At 41.6% G+C, this 17,985-nt stretch overlaps 1 long non-coding RNA gene across 1 annotated transcript in view; it reads right to left on the bottom strand.

The window, feature by feature from the left end:
• LOC311595534 overlaps window positions 1-17,985 on the bottom strand; it is a 415,275-nt gene that overhangs the window by 310,100 nt on the left and 87,190 nt on the right. The window lies entirely within an intron of this gene.

The following is a 17,985-nucleotide window of genomic DNA, read 5'->3' as shown; positions in this document are numbered from 1 at the left end:
CCAACCTAAACACAGGCTCACACACACACAGACACATACACATATACATATGCACGTACATGTACAAATATGCATGTAGAAACAATTAAAAGAAAGATGGCCACTAGTTTGAAAGAGAGCAACGTAGAACATATGGGAGGGTTTGGAGGGAGGGAAGCAAGGGAGAAATGATATAATTATAATCTAAAAAAAAAAAAAAGAAAGAAATAATGGAGGAAAAATGTGTCCCAGATCTCTCAGGCTTAGACCCCACTTGTCGACATAGTGCTTTAAGGGAACTGAGGCGTCTGTCTTCAGGTGTGAGATGTTTGTCGTAACTGATGTATGAGGGTTCAAATCCCCGTGTGGTCAAGTGGGTCCTGAGGGCTGACAGAAGGGGCAAGGTGAACGCAGACTCTGGCATTGTGCTATACTACAGAAGATCACCCTAGATAATATCAAGTCCTTTGCAAGGACACTGTCCTCTGAAAAACTTAAAGGAGAATGGCACGAACTCCCACTGATAGACTTGCCCACATGTGCGAGCCCACACACAAACAACGTTGTCTCCCCGAAGTCATTTGGAGGACGAAATACATTGCAGACCTGTTGCCGTCTGCTGCTACCCGTACTGAGACAGTGGTCGCTCTCAGGGCTTAAGTTAATTCTTCTAACTGTTTGATCTGATGAGGAAGGTTGGGTCCTCAGATGAACTTACAGACAACCGTCTCTACCCTTGACTGAAATGGTTCAAGCAAGACCTTGGAGAGCGCAGCTGCCTGCTCCTCTTCCTGTTCCTATACTCGATGGTACTCTCGGCCCTTCTGACTCTAGAGCCACTATCTGGTGTGACCTTCACACTGAGCCAAATACTTGGGATCATCCAGGACCATTTTGAACACTCAAAACAAGGTGAACTTTTGGATTTATGCTCTTTGTGGCCTGCAAACCTGGAAATGCCATCAAGAGCGAACCAGATGAACCAGGGTATGTTGTCACAGTACTGTGACACTCCTTCACATCAGAGACCTATGAAATTCTATAAACAGTTATGGCTTTTCTAAAAACAACAAAAAGTAAACAAACAGATAGTTAGTTTTATTGTGTTACTTTGTATTTTATTATTTTTCTTCATCGTTTTGAAAAATTTCCCCCCAGAAATATTATCATTTTACTCGAGAGTAGAAAAGCTCCTTTAAAACAGTTGCATGGTTCTCAATATCTTCATAGAAAACACTTTCCTCCTTCAGTTATTTGAGGGCCAGTTGTTTTCTTGTAAAAGAAGGGCTTTTGGGCTGGAGAGATGGCTCAGCAGTTAAGAGCACTGACTGCTCTTCCAGAGGACCCAGGTTCAATTCCCAGCACCCACATGCCAGCTCACAACTGTCTGTAACTCCTTTTCCAGGGGATCGGACAATCTCACATAGACATATGCGCAGGCAATACTAGTGTACACAAAATAAAAATAAAAAGAAAGGCTTTCTACAACTTTCTTATCAGCAGAAATCTAATGGCATGATGATTTTCAGTTAGACCCTCCAGTGGTGCCCTTTTATTTATTATAACCACAAATAACTTACACATTATTAGAAGAATCTGAGTGTTTAGATGAACAAATGTGGTCATGTTGTCTCATTGCATTTGTTGTTGTGGATAATGCTTGTTTGTGGTTGTTTTACTGCTTTTATTTTTAAACATGATTATGCAGTTTATATATTTCTAAAGGCTGTAAGGCCTTTAGTTTGTATATGATTGGATTTCCATATTATTATTATTATAATTCTTTAAGTAGCAATTTTAAGGAAGCCTGATATGATTTGAATGAGAGTGAACCCCAAAGACTCATATATTTTAATGCTTGGTCCCTAGTTGGTGGAACTGTTTTTGGAAGGATTAGGAGTGTGGCGCTGTTGGAGGAGGTATATTATTGGAGATGGGCTTGGGGTTTTAAAAGCCCGTGCCAGGCCCAGGCTCTCTCACTCTCTGCCTCCACCTTGTTGATCAGGTGTAGGCCATTAGCTACTGCTCCATCACCAGGCCTGCTTGCCTGCTGCCATGTTTCCTGCCGTAATGGTCATGGACTCATCCTCAATTCAGTGCTTTGTTTTTATGTTTCTTTGGTCATGGTGCTTCTTCACAACAATAAAAAAGTAACTAAGACACCTGATATTAGCAGATAAAAAATTTAAAAATCATATGCAGATAAATGATACATAGATGAGATGACTGATGGGTCAATAGATAGATATAAAAAAATGATAGGGAGGCAGTGAGAAAGAGATAGTGTGTATGTATGCTTAGACTATACTACGCATTCTGTATCATGGGTTTTACAACAATCCCATAGATGGATAGATATTATTATTCCACAACAGAAGGCAAGATGTAAGCCCAGAGAGTGTAGCTCAGTGCTAAAACATCTGCATAAGGCCCTGTGTTCAAAATCCCCATTCAAAAAGAAATGAAAGAAAAATCCAGAAGGAAGAAAGAAAGAAAGAAAGAAAGGAAGGAAAGAAGGAAGATAGGAAGAAAGAAAGATAGGAGGAAAGAAAGAAAAATCCAAACCAAATCAGGACTGATTTTATTTTTGTTTTGTTTTGTTTTTCCAGACAGGGTTTCTCTATGTAGCCTTGGCTTTCCTAGACTCACTTTGTAGACCAGGCTGGCCTCAAACTCATACAGATCCGCCTGCCTCTGCCTCCTGAGTGCTGGGATTAAAGGAGTGCACTACCATACCGGGCCCCAGGACTGATTTTGAATTGGAATTTGAACTCAGCCACTAGACTCATTTTCTCTCTACTAAGCCTCTATAATCCTGGCACTCTGGAAACTGGGACAAGGAAATTGCTGTACAGAGTCTGAAGTTACCCTGGGCTACTTAGAGAGTTCTAGGATAATCAAGACTACATAGAAAAGCTCTAAAAAAAAAAAATTGATTATTCCATGTATTAGTTTTGAATACATTCTTCTTTATGAAACATGCACAACATGGGGGCTCACAAAAACTGAAGCAACCAAAGAGCATGCATGGGACAGACCTACACCCCTACACATAAGTCACAGATGTGTAGCTTGGTCTTCATATGGGTCCTCTAACAACTCTTTCTAACTCTGTTGCCTGCCTTTGGATCCCTTTCCCCTTACTAGGCTGCCTTGTGTAGCCTCAACAGGAGAAGATGTGCCTAGTCCTATTACTACTTGCTATGCAAAGGCAGGTTGCCATCTATGGGAGGCCTCCTATTTTCTGAGGAGAAAGGTAAAGGGGAATAGGGGTGGGGGTAAGGGGAGATGAGAAGGAGGGCCAGGGAGGAGAGGGGGGAAGGGAAGCTGCAATCCGGATGTTAAATAAATAAGAAAGAAACATGCAGGGCAAATGGCATCAATATTCTATTACTTCCAATATAATAGAATTTAAGCACCTTCAACTTCAACTAAGATTCATTACCAGACAAGGCAATTGTCTGCATAACATCAGGAAGTAAAACTCCAGATATTTTTCTTTTTCTTTAGGGTTATACAGCCTGAGGGGCCAGAGTATTCAATTTTTGTCATAATTCACTTGGCAGGTTTGACAAAGGTAGTTCAGTCATCTGGTCTACCTAAATATTTTTCAGCATCAGGGTACATACTTGATTGGGATCCAGGAAAAAAATGGCTCTCCGAAGGCTTCCTGGCAGGTTGATGATGTGATTCATCAACTAGAGAAATCAGGACTTAATAGTACTGAATCAGGAACACATTTTAAATGCTTACATGTCCCTAAATATCATAGTGTATAACATATTTTATTGCATCCATTTTCAATGATATTAGAATGTTTGCCATCAGTCTTTTAGCTACAGGATTTAGTGAGGGTTCAAGATTATTGTCTTTTTTTTTTTTTTTTTACATGTAAATAACTTAACTTAAAATACGGGTCATTCATCTTGGATGTAGTTTAAAATGGCATATAGTCAGTCATTCTGGAATAATAATAGCTTATAACTTAGTCATGAAGTTACATCCATACCTTGTTTGCCCAGTGTTTCACAAAAATTAAAAATAGTTCCTTTATTTGTACCTTTTACTTTATTTGTTTTGTGGAGGTGAGCTGGGGAGTGTTGTGCATGTGCATGGCCACATGTATGACACAGTGTGTACAGAGGTCACAGAACAACTTTTGGAGCTGGTTCTCTCCTTCATCCATGTGATTTCTGGAGGCCTCCAGGCTGCTCCTGGATCTCACTTCTGTGGGGAGGGAGGCCTTGCTCCACCATGCACTGCACTTGCTACCTGGATCCTCCATTCCATACAGACTTAGGAATTTAACTCACTTGGTCAGGCTTGGTGGTAAACACCTTTCCCACTGAGTCATCCTGTTGGCCCAAGATGTTCCATTTTCATACAGTTTCTAGAGTACCTTAAGAAAGTCTCAAAAAAAAGTTTTTTTTAAGGCACATTCATTTCTACCTCTAGAGATCAGCAGCACAGATTTAACTTCCTAATGACTCAAAGTTTTTCTGTATTCACCTTTTAAAAAAATTACCCCCCAAAAAATAAATAAATGAAAACAATAATGTGAACCAAACGGTAAACAATAAATTTTAAAAATCAAAGAAAAATAAATGAACAGCCTCTGCTGTATCCCAAGGTGGCCTCAAACTCTCTACGGTCTTAAACATGCCTTCCTCTTCTTCCTGAGTGCTGAGATTACAAGCATGTACCACTTTATGCTGCTGATGCAGTGCCGGCAGGCAAGCAGTCTGACCAACCCAGTTGTATTCCCAACCCTGTTTTGCCTTTTTATTTTTTATTCATCTAGAAGTTAACTACTGAGAACATGGGACTCTCTACCCCTTCATACCTTTTTTCTTCTTAATTTACAGTCCCATGTAGCAACGCAGTGTGTTGAGTGGTGACCCAACTTTCCATCCTCCATCCCCTGAAATATGTCCATATCCCCAATATCCCCAATATCTTGTGGCTGCTAATGTTATTTTCTTTAGAAAAAGGATCATCAGAGACATAGTTTAACTTTGTGAGAGGATGGGTTTGTTCTGAATACTTCAATCAGCCCTTGATGCCAAACACAGGCCTCTAGGATTTTATACCACAGAGAGACATAGAAAACAGAGGACAGAGGAAGAGAAGTGAAGACAGAGACAAAGAGATTAAGTTACAAGTCACAAATTGAGAATTGTCACTAGAAGAAGATGGAAGAGGCAAGAGGCAGAATTCCTGTGGGCCCTCCATTAACCCCTGGATTTTGGATTTCTGGCCTTCAGAATTGAAACAATATAAATTTCTTGTACTGTAAAGGTTTATGTGTATACCGATTGGTTGCATGAGCCACTGGAACCTAACATAGGGATCTTCTGCCAAAACATTTCAGGTGATGTAGAAGGCCTAGTTGTTAACTGATAATGATATGTGTTTTTATTTATTTATTTATTTTTTAAAGATTTATTTATTGTGCATACAACGTTCTCCTTGCATGTACACCTGCCTGTCAGAAGAGAGCACCAGATTTCATTATAAATGGCTATGAGCCGCCATGTGGTTGCTGGGAATTGAACTCAGGACCTTTGAGAGAACCATCCAGTGCTCTTAACCTCTGAGCCACCCCTCCAGTCCCAGATATGTGTTTTTAAATACAAGGTGCTCTGTAGCCCAGGGCTGACCTCAGATGTGCTTTATGGCTGAAAATGGCCTTGAGATTCTGATCCTCCTGCTTCTGCCTCCGGAGTGCAGAAGCTACATCACCACATCTGTTCTGTGTGGTGCTAAAGACCAAACCCAGGATGTTGTTCACAGTAGACAAACACTCTACCAACTGAGCCACATCCCCAAACATTTTTTTTTTTAAGTTTGTGTTTTAATTCCACTATTCCAGCTACGAAATAAGGCAACATTCACTGGTGTCTACAGGCAAGCCTTGAACCAACTAGATCCTAACTCATGCTTTTCATTGAACTGTTTGTGCCTTGTGTTTTATTTTTAAGGACCTATATCAGTTACCTGTCTCACTACTGTGACGAAATATCTGACAAAGGCAGCTTACAAAAGGAAGGGTTGATTTTGGCTGACCGTTTCAGGGTTCAGTACTTCTCGGCAGGAAGTCCAGTTGGCAGAAGCTTGAGGCAGCAGGTCATATTGCACGCACAATCAGGAAACAGAGATAAATATTTTATGGTTTGTTGAGCCTCTCGGACTATCGCTTTACAGGGAGGTAGCCCACCTGTGGCACTGGGGATTTTCTTCAACAACCACATGGCTTTGGGGACTGCCCCTTTTACTTTATGCAAAGTTTTCAATACCTTTAAGTTGCTAATTTTACTATTCTTCTATGTGCATTTCACAAGTCTGTAAGCCACTGAAGAGTTTGCATTGTACAACGAGAACTTTTAAGGGGCATGAAGATCCAAGCCTGTTGGTCTTGGGTGTTAAAGGTGATACTTAAAAACAGAAATGTCAACAAGGCCCAAAATATCATGAAAAATATGTCATCACTTGTATCAATTATTTTGTCAAAAGAGTAGTGTTTTGTTTGACACAGTCTCATGCTTGCGGGATGCTACGTCATTTAGTATTCCATAATCCACAGACATTTTCCAGGTCCAGCTCCCTCATCCCAGTCTACTCCCTAACCTGACATTCTCCCTGGAACTAGCTTTTGATGCTCACCCTGGCTCAGGTCCAAGTGGTTGCAAGTCTTTGCTGTTGTCTGCTGTGCTCGTCTACAAAGCTATCTCTTTGGTTCCAGCAGTCTCCTGACCAGCACCGTGTCTTTGCCTTCTTATTAGTCCCATTGGTTTCTGAAAGGGCCATGCTTGGTCTGACTTGGTTGCACATTTTACCACCCCTCATACAGATCATACAAATGTCACTTCAGCAGGAAAGAACACAGTCCGATACGAGATGGGCAAAACTAAGATCAGCCTCAGTTGTGTGTCTCAACCCTGACTGCAATTTCAATCTTTCTGTCTTTTGTCAGACCTTCTTCTGGGGAAAGGATTGTGTTGTAGAACTTGTCCAGGGGAGACAAGAATAAACATCTGTTCACCCCAGATAAGGCACCAAAGATGGAACAAAGAAACCCTGCTACCCAAGTCAATCTTGGTGAACTACTTCACATATATTGGGTTATTTCTAGGAGCACACATAAAATCAGGCCAACTTTATCCTTCAGATTTTATTCTAGCCTAGGTGAGAACTCATGCAACTTTCATCTATTTCTGAGTCCTAAGAAAGCAAGCCACCCTTCTCCTTCTATTTTAATTTAGAGGACACAAACCTAGAAAGCAAGGAGGGGTATAATGAATGGAAATTCAAAAGAAAGAAAGAAAGAAAGAAAGAAAGAAAGAAAATTCACTGTAATTTGATCTGTGTTAGAAGCAAAGGGAAACAGGAAAGCAATGTAATTATATCTTAATTCAAAATGTGTGAGAATATGATTATAATTTTCTTTTTCTTTCTTTCTTTCTTTTTTTTTTTTTAACTAATGTTGTATGTATTTAAACTCACATAATAAGGTTTGCCAACAACAAAACACAATCCAAAGCCTAGATGTATTAAGTGAGTTTTTCTATATGATATCTGTAATTAGGGACAATTCTGACCTGAACTTGTACTCTGGACTTCCAATCAAATACTCCTTTTTCTTATAACAAGCATTTTTTCAGGCTTGCCAACCTTCTGGGGCATGAGTTATCTGCCCAGAGCTTGACATGCCAAGGGTTGAATTAGGGAATACACTCTGGTGCTATCGAAGACTCATACAAGCAGTTCATCAGCAGGCAGCCAAGTGGCAAATTGGGATTGACTGGGAGTGCTGAGCAGCTGCTGACTTGAGAAGTGGTGCCCAAAAACTCTTGGCTTTCCTTCTCCCATGTAGTCTTTAAGGGAGCCATCTCAGAAGCAGACCAGCCTTCAATGCCCAAACAAACAAAGATGAAAGGGCTCTGTCCTAGCTGGGCTTTTCTTGATTGCATCAGGATCTCTAGCCATCCCTGAGATCATTAAATTGACTCTGGCATAAGGCCACATGGTTAATGCTGAAGCTATAATGCCTGGACACCAAAGATTAGAGTTAGTGTTGAGTGTCATGTCTACATCACTCAAGGCAGCTGCTTTTTCTTTTTTCTTTCTTTCTTTCTTTCTTTCTTTCTTTTTTTTTTTTAAGAAATGAAACCAAGGTACCACTGTTAGAGCTGTGGTCTTGTGGAGTTATCTGGGCTTGTGAGGAGGTCTATGGGCAGATGAAGAACAAAGGAAAGTTATACTTCAAATCAGAGGGTTGCTATAACAGGGGAGAACTAATGGTACAGACCAAGGCTCACTGGTCTTTCAAAGTGGATCAATATTGCACTAGTGCTGGCCTATAGCTAGGTGATGTGTCTGCTTTTATGTAGCACCTTGATTTCTTGGTTTGGTTCACCTATTTCCAGAGGATCTTTTTTGTGGCATGAAAGGTAAGGTCAAAGTCCACCATTGTCAATGTCAATACCCTTGCTTTTCACTGGACATGGTTTAAGCATATTTCAGGAAGATACTCCTGTGGAGACATACAGATTTTTCCTGACCAATCGGATCATCCTCATTTTTGTTCTCAACAGCACTGCAGAAATCCTTAAAAGTGACCATTCCCCTTTCATGTGTAATGGTGGCAAAGTTTTCATCAAGCGGGCGTCTGGCTTGTTTGGCCAGTGTGATTCTTTCTAGAGGGATATTGCCTTTTGTGGTTGTGGTGTATAACAAAAGTGACATCCTAAAGACTATAGCTGTTGAATCAGGGTCTTTAGAGTTCTAAAATATTTCTACTCAGTGTTCTCTTCTGTCAAAGTGAGGAGGCCCACCTTGTGTCTTCTCTCTGAGATTCTCTTTGTGTTTAACTTGGACTTAGTTTATGTACCCACAGCCCAACCAGAGGACATTCTGTCCACAAATAATAGCTAGCTGTTAAAAGAGGAAAATTCAAGGATATTAAATAATTACCCAGTTAATATGGGACCTGACAGAATTTTAAGTCTCACAGAACTAAAGCCATTGGCATACACTAAAACTAACTCCCTTGTGGGTTTTGCCTTGTTTTTAGAGAAGAATACATCAAACATGGGGGTTTTGGTGCTTTTTTTTTTTCTTCTTTTCTTCAGGAGAAAAAAAGATCACAAAATATTACAGTATTCTGTGATCCTACTACAATGTAGTATGCCAGTCCCATTCATATCTTGTCCCCATGTCCTCTGAAGAATTAGAGTGTGTACTTGTGATGGTCAGACATCATCTACTGCATCAGTGGGTAAGAGTGCTTGACAGACAAACATAGGTATCTGAGTTTACCCTCCCCCCCCCAGCACCCAGGTGATAAAACACGGGCATGGTTACATGTTCCTGTAAACTCAGTGCTGTGGTGGCAGAGACAGAGGCATTTCTGGGACTTACTGGCTGCCAGATTAGCTCCAGGTTCAGGGAAAGAACCTGTTTCAAGGGAGTAATGCAAAGAATGGTAGAGCAGAAGAGCCAATATTCTCCTCTGGCCTCTGCATGCACACAGCCCCTGTGCACCCTCAGTCATATGTGTGTAACACACACACACACACACACACACACACACACACACACAGAGAGAGAGAGAGAGAGAGAGAGAGAGAGAGAGAGAGAGAGAGAGAGAGAGAGAGAGAGATCTTTAAACTTTATCCCTGAAATTATTATGGTTGGAATTTTTGAAAGGCTAGGTATACGTTATGAATACATTTTAGTTATGTAGCTACTAGATTATAGGATGAATCAAGACCATTCATTGGAAAGCAGAAGAAAAGGGATTAGTTTTCCCTCAATCAACAAGGCTTCCTTCCTGTTTTTCATTTGAGGCAGTTCTTGCTATATAGATCAGGCTATAGAAATATTCCCAGAAATATTCTGTCTCAAGATTTGCAGGTTCTGAGATTAGAGGTGTGTACCATTATGTCTGCTCAAGATTGTCTTATTTGACGTCATGCATAAAAATTGTGGGGCCTGGAGAGATGGCTCAGCAGTTAAGAGCACTGGCTGTTCTTCCAGAGGTCATGAGTTCAATTCCCAGCAACCACATGGTGGCTCACAACCATCTATAATGTGATCTGATACCCTTCTTTGGCATGCAGATGTACATGTAGGCAGAGTTCTGTATACATAATAATAAATAAATCTTTTTTTAAAAAATCATGGAGATGGCTGATCACCTTTCAGTTCTCAGAGAGGAATGAAGTAGGAGCTACGCGCGCCCACCCTGCAGCCTTTAGGTTTACTCATGCAACTGTGTCCTCATAACATGCATTGTTGAAGCCCTATCACTGAGTGTGACTGTAGATTTAAATAAGGCCTTTAATAAACAAGGTCATGAGATGGGCCCTCATCCAATAGGAACGGATTTCACATGGGAAGAGCAGAAGGTGAGGATCTCCCTCTGCACTTGCTCATACTTAGGATATGAGAACGCAGCTGGAAGGCGACGATCGATGACTACAGATAGAAATTTCCTGAAAACAACCCTGAGGACTTCCTCTGTTGGAGGTCTAACTTCTAGATCTATGTGAAAATAAATGTTTGCTGTTTAAGTCATCCATTCTGAAAGGCTAAAAATATGAGCATTCTCCCTGCCTCTTGACCAGAATTTTAGCTAGTGGGTCAACCATGCTTTGAAAATATTAATGATTATTTTCAGAAATAATCTATGGAGTTTTAAAATTTGTGCCATTCTGAGTAGCATGTACCATCATGCTCTGCCCTGCCCAAGACATGAGTCAGCCCATGGTTTTGCATGATTCTACCTGTCCTATGGAAGAGAGACCACATAACCTGAATTCTAGTGTTTGATAATTATGCTATTATCCCTTGGAAATACCAATGTCTTGCCATGTATAATTTTGTTTTGTTTTTCAAGACAGGGTTTCTCTGTGTAGCCTTGTCTGTCCTGGAACTCATTCTGTAGACCAGGCTGGGCTGGAACGCAGAGGTTTACTTTCCTCTGCACCCTGAATGCTGGGATTAAAGGTGTGTATCACCATTGCCTGGCTACCATACCTAACTTTTAAATTAAACTTTGTTGTAGACATGAGTCTACAGGGTAGACATGATTTGTAGGACTTGGTACTATCTACAACTGAAGGCATGTACTGATGGTTTTGGAATATACCATTGATTGATTGCACTAGGCATGGTGTTTCCATGTAAAAACCCCCTGAAGACCTCAAACCCTATGACTCTTGTATAGGATCATTTTGAGATCTGTCTATCTGTCTGTCTGCCTATCTGCCTGTCTATTATCTGGCTTTCTGCCTGCCTGCCTGTCTGTCTGTCTGTACAACCATGACTAGATGGACTGTCTCCTTCTTACACAGTTTTGTGCTGTCACCGGTCCTGTGCTTTTCCTGTGTTCTGTCCCTTGAGTGTAACCACAGCAATGCCTCTGGTACAGTCCCAGGTCTTCCCTTGTTTTTGTCACTTGAATGATGGTGCTAATCTCCAAACATTAGTCCCTCCGCTTTCCGTTTAGAGTCTCTGCATAATTTAGAGCTAACATCTTTATCTAGTCAGTATATCTTTCTCTTCTCTTGTCATCCCTCTTTCCTTCTTTTGTTTTGTTTTATTTCTTCTTCTCCTTCTCTTCCTCCTCCTCCCCTTCCTCCTCCTCCTTCTTCTTTCTTCTACTTTTAAGACAAGATCGTGCTATAAACATAATCCAGGCTGCTCTTGAACTCCCAGCGCATCAGAGGATGGCCTTGAACTTCTGCTCCTCTTACCTACACCTTCCAAATGTTAAATTTACAGATGCCTGCTTATATATGCCCCTTTGATGTAGTGCTGGGCATCAGTCAAAGCTCCCCAAACATTAGGATAGAATTCTACTAACTGAGCCACATCCTTCCCATTCTTTTCAGCTTTTTTTTTTTTGTTGTTGTTGTTGTTGTTGTTTGGTTTGGTTTGGTTTGGTTTGGTTTGGTTTTTGAGACAAGGTTTTTCTGTGCAACCTTGGTTGTCCTAGAGTCACTTTGTAGACCAGGCTGGCCTCAAACTCAAAGAGATCCACCTGCCTCTACCTCCTAGGATTACAGGCATGCACCACTGCTCCCAGCTTGCATAGATTTATTAACATCTATTTTTGCATCTGGTATGTGATTAAGAATTTTATTGTTAGCCGGGCAGTGGTGGCGCATGCCTTTAATCCCAACACTTGGGAGGCAGAGGCAGGTAGATCGATGTGAGTTTGAGGCCAGCCTTGTCTACAAAGCAAGTCCAGGATAGTCAAGGCTACACAGAGAAACTCTGTCTCGAAGAACAAAAAAAAAAACCCAATAATAATAATAATTTTTTTTTCATTGTTTCTTCTGTGCTCCTTTCATTGTAGTCACACACCATCAGTGTATGTTGGAACCCAGGGCATAAAGACTTCAATATTTTCCTATAGTTTTTTGTGTAATCTATGCAAATCACTGGGACTATGTAATGGAGTGTTATTGTCCCCAAACCCATGTATAGACACCCCAGCTCCAATGGGACGGTATTAGGAAGTATAATATAATTAATCATGAGTCAGCAATATCCAGTCTGTGGGATTCTGATACGGCAGCATGAACTGACTAAGATTATAGAGTGGATACCAGCTGGAGGCTCACCTAAGCTCGCAGGCTGTCTCGTCGAAAGCTCATCTTTACCCAGGAGGTTAGCTGAATCCCTAGAGACGTTTTATGATTGGATATGTTAAATTTCATTTCAGCTCAGCTCCTGAGATAAAGAAGTGGATATCTTATTAAAATGAGTGAGGAAATCAGCATTGCCATAACTCAACAAGCTTCCAAACTATTCTACTTTCTTCTCATGTCTTGTGGATTCTTGTCTGTCACACACCCTTAAATGCCTTCCCTGGACACAAGTCCAGGGGCAAACTCTTCAAAGTGTTGCATACCTGACACTGACACAAGTATGCTTTGTAAAGGCTAAATGCAAAAAAAAAAAAAAAAAAAAAAAGGCTGGCTGTAGGCTCTGAATGCCACTTGAATGTCTCACAACAAAAAGAAGACAAAACAGGCCACCAGAACAAACAATAACAACTCAGAAGAAGAGGGCACTGCACCAAGCGCCACTTGTTACCTGACATCCTTTTCTGCCAGAAAAGACATATCACTGAGGGATGTTGACAGTGTGGGAGGAAGACACTCCCTTTTTCTCCTGTCACGTAGTTTTTTGTTTTTTTTTGACAGAGCCCTATAAAATAGACAAACAAAATAAAGATCAACGAAAGAAAAACAGAACTGGGGAGAAGGAAAGGGAAACATACTAATTTTTCCAATATGGTTTGTGTCAGATAGGAGCCTTCAAAGGGAAATGATTAAGAAATGATTAAGCCTGAACTTTCACTGTTTCTTTTGAGACAGGGTCTCATTCTGTGAGCCGGGATGGCAAATGAACTTTCAATTTTCCTGCCCCAGTGTCCCCCGGTGCAAGGGTTACACAAGTGCACTCTCGTTTCTTATACCAGGCTCGATGAAGAACAGGAAGTCATTGGAAAGTATGATGAGACGACAGCTGAGCTGAGGGGAGTAACTGGAGAAAACAAGTCCAGTCCTCTCAGTCCCACATTCCCAGCATCTCGCCTCCTTCCGAGGTGGTACACAGTCCTTGCATTCTCCTGTCTGTCCAGAGGACTCCTCTCACATGAAGCTTCTTAAGGGTTGCTTCAGAGAAGAGAGATTGGTTGGATAAGCCTCTCACTGCCTCCTGGTTTTCAAATCCCTTTAGCTTCAAATACCAAGAGGTTGACACTCCAATTCTAGGCTATTGTGTTTTGAACACTGTCAATACCTAAAAAAAAAGATTCCTTGAGACTCTCTTCCTTGATTCTGGCTACAACCTAGAATCAGATACAAGGATTTTATCAAGCAAGCAAGAAAATATGTGCCAACACCTCTCAAGGAAGAGCAACCGAGGCAAAACAACAGTCTGATGCTCCTTAAATAAGTAAGAAATTCCAATTTGCCTAGTGGTTACAACATCCTTGAGGTGAGAAGTTCCAGGGCCCAAAACAAACGTCTTTTTCTTTATTGCTATAGGAACTCATTCATCTAGATATTAAGTTGTTGGCATTAGATTGTACTTATATGGTCCTTTTTCTTTGTAATGCTAACAAAAATAATAATTTTAGGTCATTATTGTTATTAAGCCTAGGAATGGTTTGCTGGAATGCAGTCCTACTTTTAAATGGCTTTCCTTGGTGCCATCTTTCTTATTTTCACTCTAAATATTTGAGAAAAATCACATGAAACTGTGTAGTTGTGAAAGCACTTTCCAGAGTCAGTTATTCTGTATTTTCCTGTTTTGGTAGGATAAAAAACAGAAGGGAGGGTGTGGTACTTTTGGTGGGCCCACGCCAAGGTGTACCCCGTAAGAAATTACGCATGCACTTAGGACGTTTCACTCTTCAGAAGTAAAGAATTGATGAAATAGTCTCAAGGGTTTGTTTTCGGGGAAAATGTTGTCAAGACCTGTCTCCTTACATTACCCATTTAATTATCCCTTCGCACCATGCCGACAATCACATGCTTTGCAAAACCATCGGGGTTATTTTTGCATTCGGTTTTAGAACAAATTTATATTCTGTGGCTATGAGGAGAGTTAACATCCTGTCTGTGATGACCAACTTGTCATCTTGATTAGAGTGATAAATGCCTAGATTCATACATAGCATAACGCACTGCCTAGAAGGTTTCCATCAGATCGTAGCCCACACGTGGCCAGCAACCAATCAAGTGAAGCACCTTCCTCCCTAGGCGGGGCTGTAAAAGCCCCGTAAAAAGCCCCTTGCTCACACCCCTAAGGTGGAGATTTCTGAACCTCCAGCTCTGGGGGCTACACAGATCGTGGTCCCTCGGGCACACTCAAACACGCTTCTACACTAATTTTGTCTGGAGAAATTGTCTTACAGAAAACAAAACCCAAAATGCATCCTGATGCTTGTTAAAACAACGAGGCAGAAATTGGTCTTAACACTGAGTGACTCTGGGTGCAGGGCTGGAGTGTCCGGTGGTCATGAGAACAGAAGACGGAAAGTGGTTAGGCAATTATAGGGCAGGAATCCCATCATAAAAGCAGCAATTTTGGAAATGTCCGCAGCCCTGTCAGTTGTTTTTGTTTTCATTGAAGGCCAGAAGGGAGTTCTGGTTCCAAACCTTTCTTATCCCTTCTCCCTAAAGAGCATCTGTTCCTGGAAAGGAAACTATGTGACCAAAAGTGAGAAGCACCTGGGTGCCCCTGAGATGGACCAACTTGCCCAACCACCTTTCCGTGCCGCTCCGCCGTCTCTCATAAATCGTATGAACACTGTCTCAGTGGTAACCCCTTCCCTGGGGTTCCTCCCCTCTTACAATATGGAACTCTACTTTCTCTCTTCTAAGCTCCCGTTTCTGGATTCATACTCAACTGCTTTCTGGTACTCATAGTCTGTTTTCTATGAATTTTCCAGATATAATCTGGGAGTCGCTGACTCCGTGGAAGGGTTTTGTGACTATAAACTTCCAGCATCCTAACTTCTGAATGAAAATCCACATGGAGTGAGAGGACAGGCCTGTTTCACTCTCAGAGTTCTCTGTTGTTTCCCTGTTTCAGGGAAGTACAGTTCAGAGAGAGGTGGGGGGAGGCAGAGACAGAGACACAGAGACACACACACACAGAATGAAAGAGGCACAGAGAGACAGCGTGAAGAAAATGCTACAGATGCGTGGTAAAATCTTGCAAGATCAATCTAATCAGATTCTTGCTAAAATTCAGCCAAGGTGATAAAAATAATCTGAGAGATAGTGATAGGGTGAGTGAGGAATTCCATACCAGGAAAGCCTCATTAAGGGAAAAATGGGTTCCTTCTGGTCAAGAGAATGGAATCTCTGGCCTGGGTGGAGACCTAACATTCCAGCTGGGTAGGTCATTAACCGCCCCAGGGTGGCAGATTCACCTCCAGCTGTCCTAAAGAGATGGGAGGAATAATTATCTCCCTAACGAGAGATCAGGCACCTTCCCTTCCCAGAATCTCTGCCCTTTGTGTACTCTTTCACAGAGCCTGAGCCTGAGCCGTGCAGCTTTGTGAAATCTGCCCAGTTTCCACAACCACCCAGAACCTGTAACTTTTCCTTTTATTCTTGCTCTTTCCTAAGCACGCTTCCCCTAAGACTTTGGACTTCACCATTTCTCTGCCCGCCCACCCACCCCACCCGACACCGCTAGCGGCTCATCACCATTCCACCCTGCAGCTGATTTCCATGCCCGCTTAACTCAGACACATGATTTTTTTCCCCCTCCTTCTTTTCTCATTTCCTTCTTCCAGCAGCTGCCAAGATTTACAGCTTGCCTGCCTCGGGATTTTCCTTTTAAATTCTAAAAAAAATTGTCTTTATGCTTCTTTTCGAGTATGTTTGTACATTCTGGTTTTGATTGTTTGTTTGTTTAAACCGAATTTAGACCCCTAAGGGGGATTTTTGTTTTCCCCTTTATCAATTAGCTACTGAAGGTCATAGATGTTACCGGAATAGATCAGACTGGATTCTTGCTAAAGCCAGGCTTTCCAGGAGGACAAGCACAAGGACAGGGTTTAATTAAAAAACAAAGCACACAGGAGCCAGACATGGTCCAAGAGAGAGTCTTTGCATTATTACATGCATCATGAATTTATTTTTGCCGTGCTAGTGGAGCAACCCAGAAGCTGGTACTTACCAGGCAAGTGCTATACCACTGAGCCACACACCCTATCCACTGGTGCTTTTATGTGTTTAAGTCTGGGAAGAGTTCTAGATATTTCTTAGAAACCAAAGCAATGTAAAGAAACATGAGTGGCTGTTAAGACCAGGCTATGTCCTAATCTAAATTACACATTATATGAAACAGTGGGGTTTTGTTGTTGTTGTTGTTGTTGTTTTTTGTTTGTTGTTGTTTTTTAGGTTGTGCAATACCCATGGAAAGCCCCACTTTATAGGCAACTTTTGAATCTATTTTAAGGGAAGGGACCAGGATGATGCAGCCCATGGGTGGAGCCAGAACCTTTACCATCCCCATCCATCCAGCGTTCTCCAGAAATGACTGATAGATAACTTATTCCTAGGGATGGATACAAAGGGAGCCACCCTATCAGTTTACTGAACAGAATTGAAACTGTGAAGACACATGGGTGTATCAGAATCATATCAGGGAATCCAGACCTGAGAACTTACTAGACGCACTAGAACAAGGAGCAGGGGTAATTCCCTTACGAGCCCCCATAAAGTGGTGTATAGCCAGCATTGCAATCATGACCACACAACATCTGATACTTGGAGTGTGTGTCTCCAAATAAGGACTCCCTGACTCCTCCATAGCCTCCACACTGTTGACACAGCATCTCAGCACACTTCCTGACTGTCCACCTCTTTGCCTCTTTGGACCTGGAACAAACCCGCTGTTTCCTACTTCTGACTGTTTCCTTGATCTGGATTCAGCCTTTCACCTTCCTGCTGAATCCTGTAGCTTCCCTCACAGACCTGATTCCAGCTGTTCCAGACAAGGTCCCCACTGGTCCTGCTTGTCACCCTATTACCACTTTCTCAGAGAGACTTTCTCAGGCCCCTTAGGACAACTTGAAGTCTGCTGTGGACATTTAACATGCATTCACCCCATAACCTAGGGACACACAGATAGATCCATCCATTCACTGTGTGATGTGAGAGATATTAGGAATTAAGAATGGAGTAAAGAGCTTCTATTCACCTCATCCAGGCTACCGTGGTAGGCAGATTTTATGACACTGAAACTGTTAAGCCTTATGAATTTATTGTTGTTCAGTGAATTCTGACATTGTGGAAAGACACAGGCATGTTTGTCTGTGTTTCTGGTGTAGAGCTCATGACAGGACAGGGGCATTTATTTGTTTGTTTATTTATTTGTATTGGTATTGGAACGTCCTCATCTTTATATAATGAACACACATCATTCACAAAGTTAAGAAAGCCCTTCACTTGTAAAATGTATGCA

This window comes from Acomys minous, assembly GCF_964271855.1.
Source record: "Acomys minous genome assembly, chromosome: 4".
NCBI lineage: Eukaryota > Metazoa > Chordata > Mammalia > Rodentia > Muridae > Acomys > Acomys minous.
The sequence above is the reverse complement of the archived record's forward strand: the minus strand, read 5'-3'. Positions and strand labels throughout refer to the sequence as shown.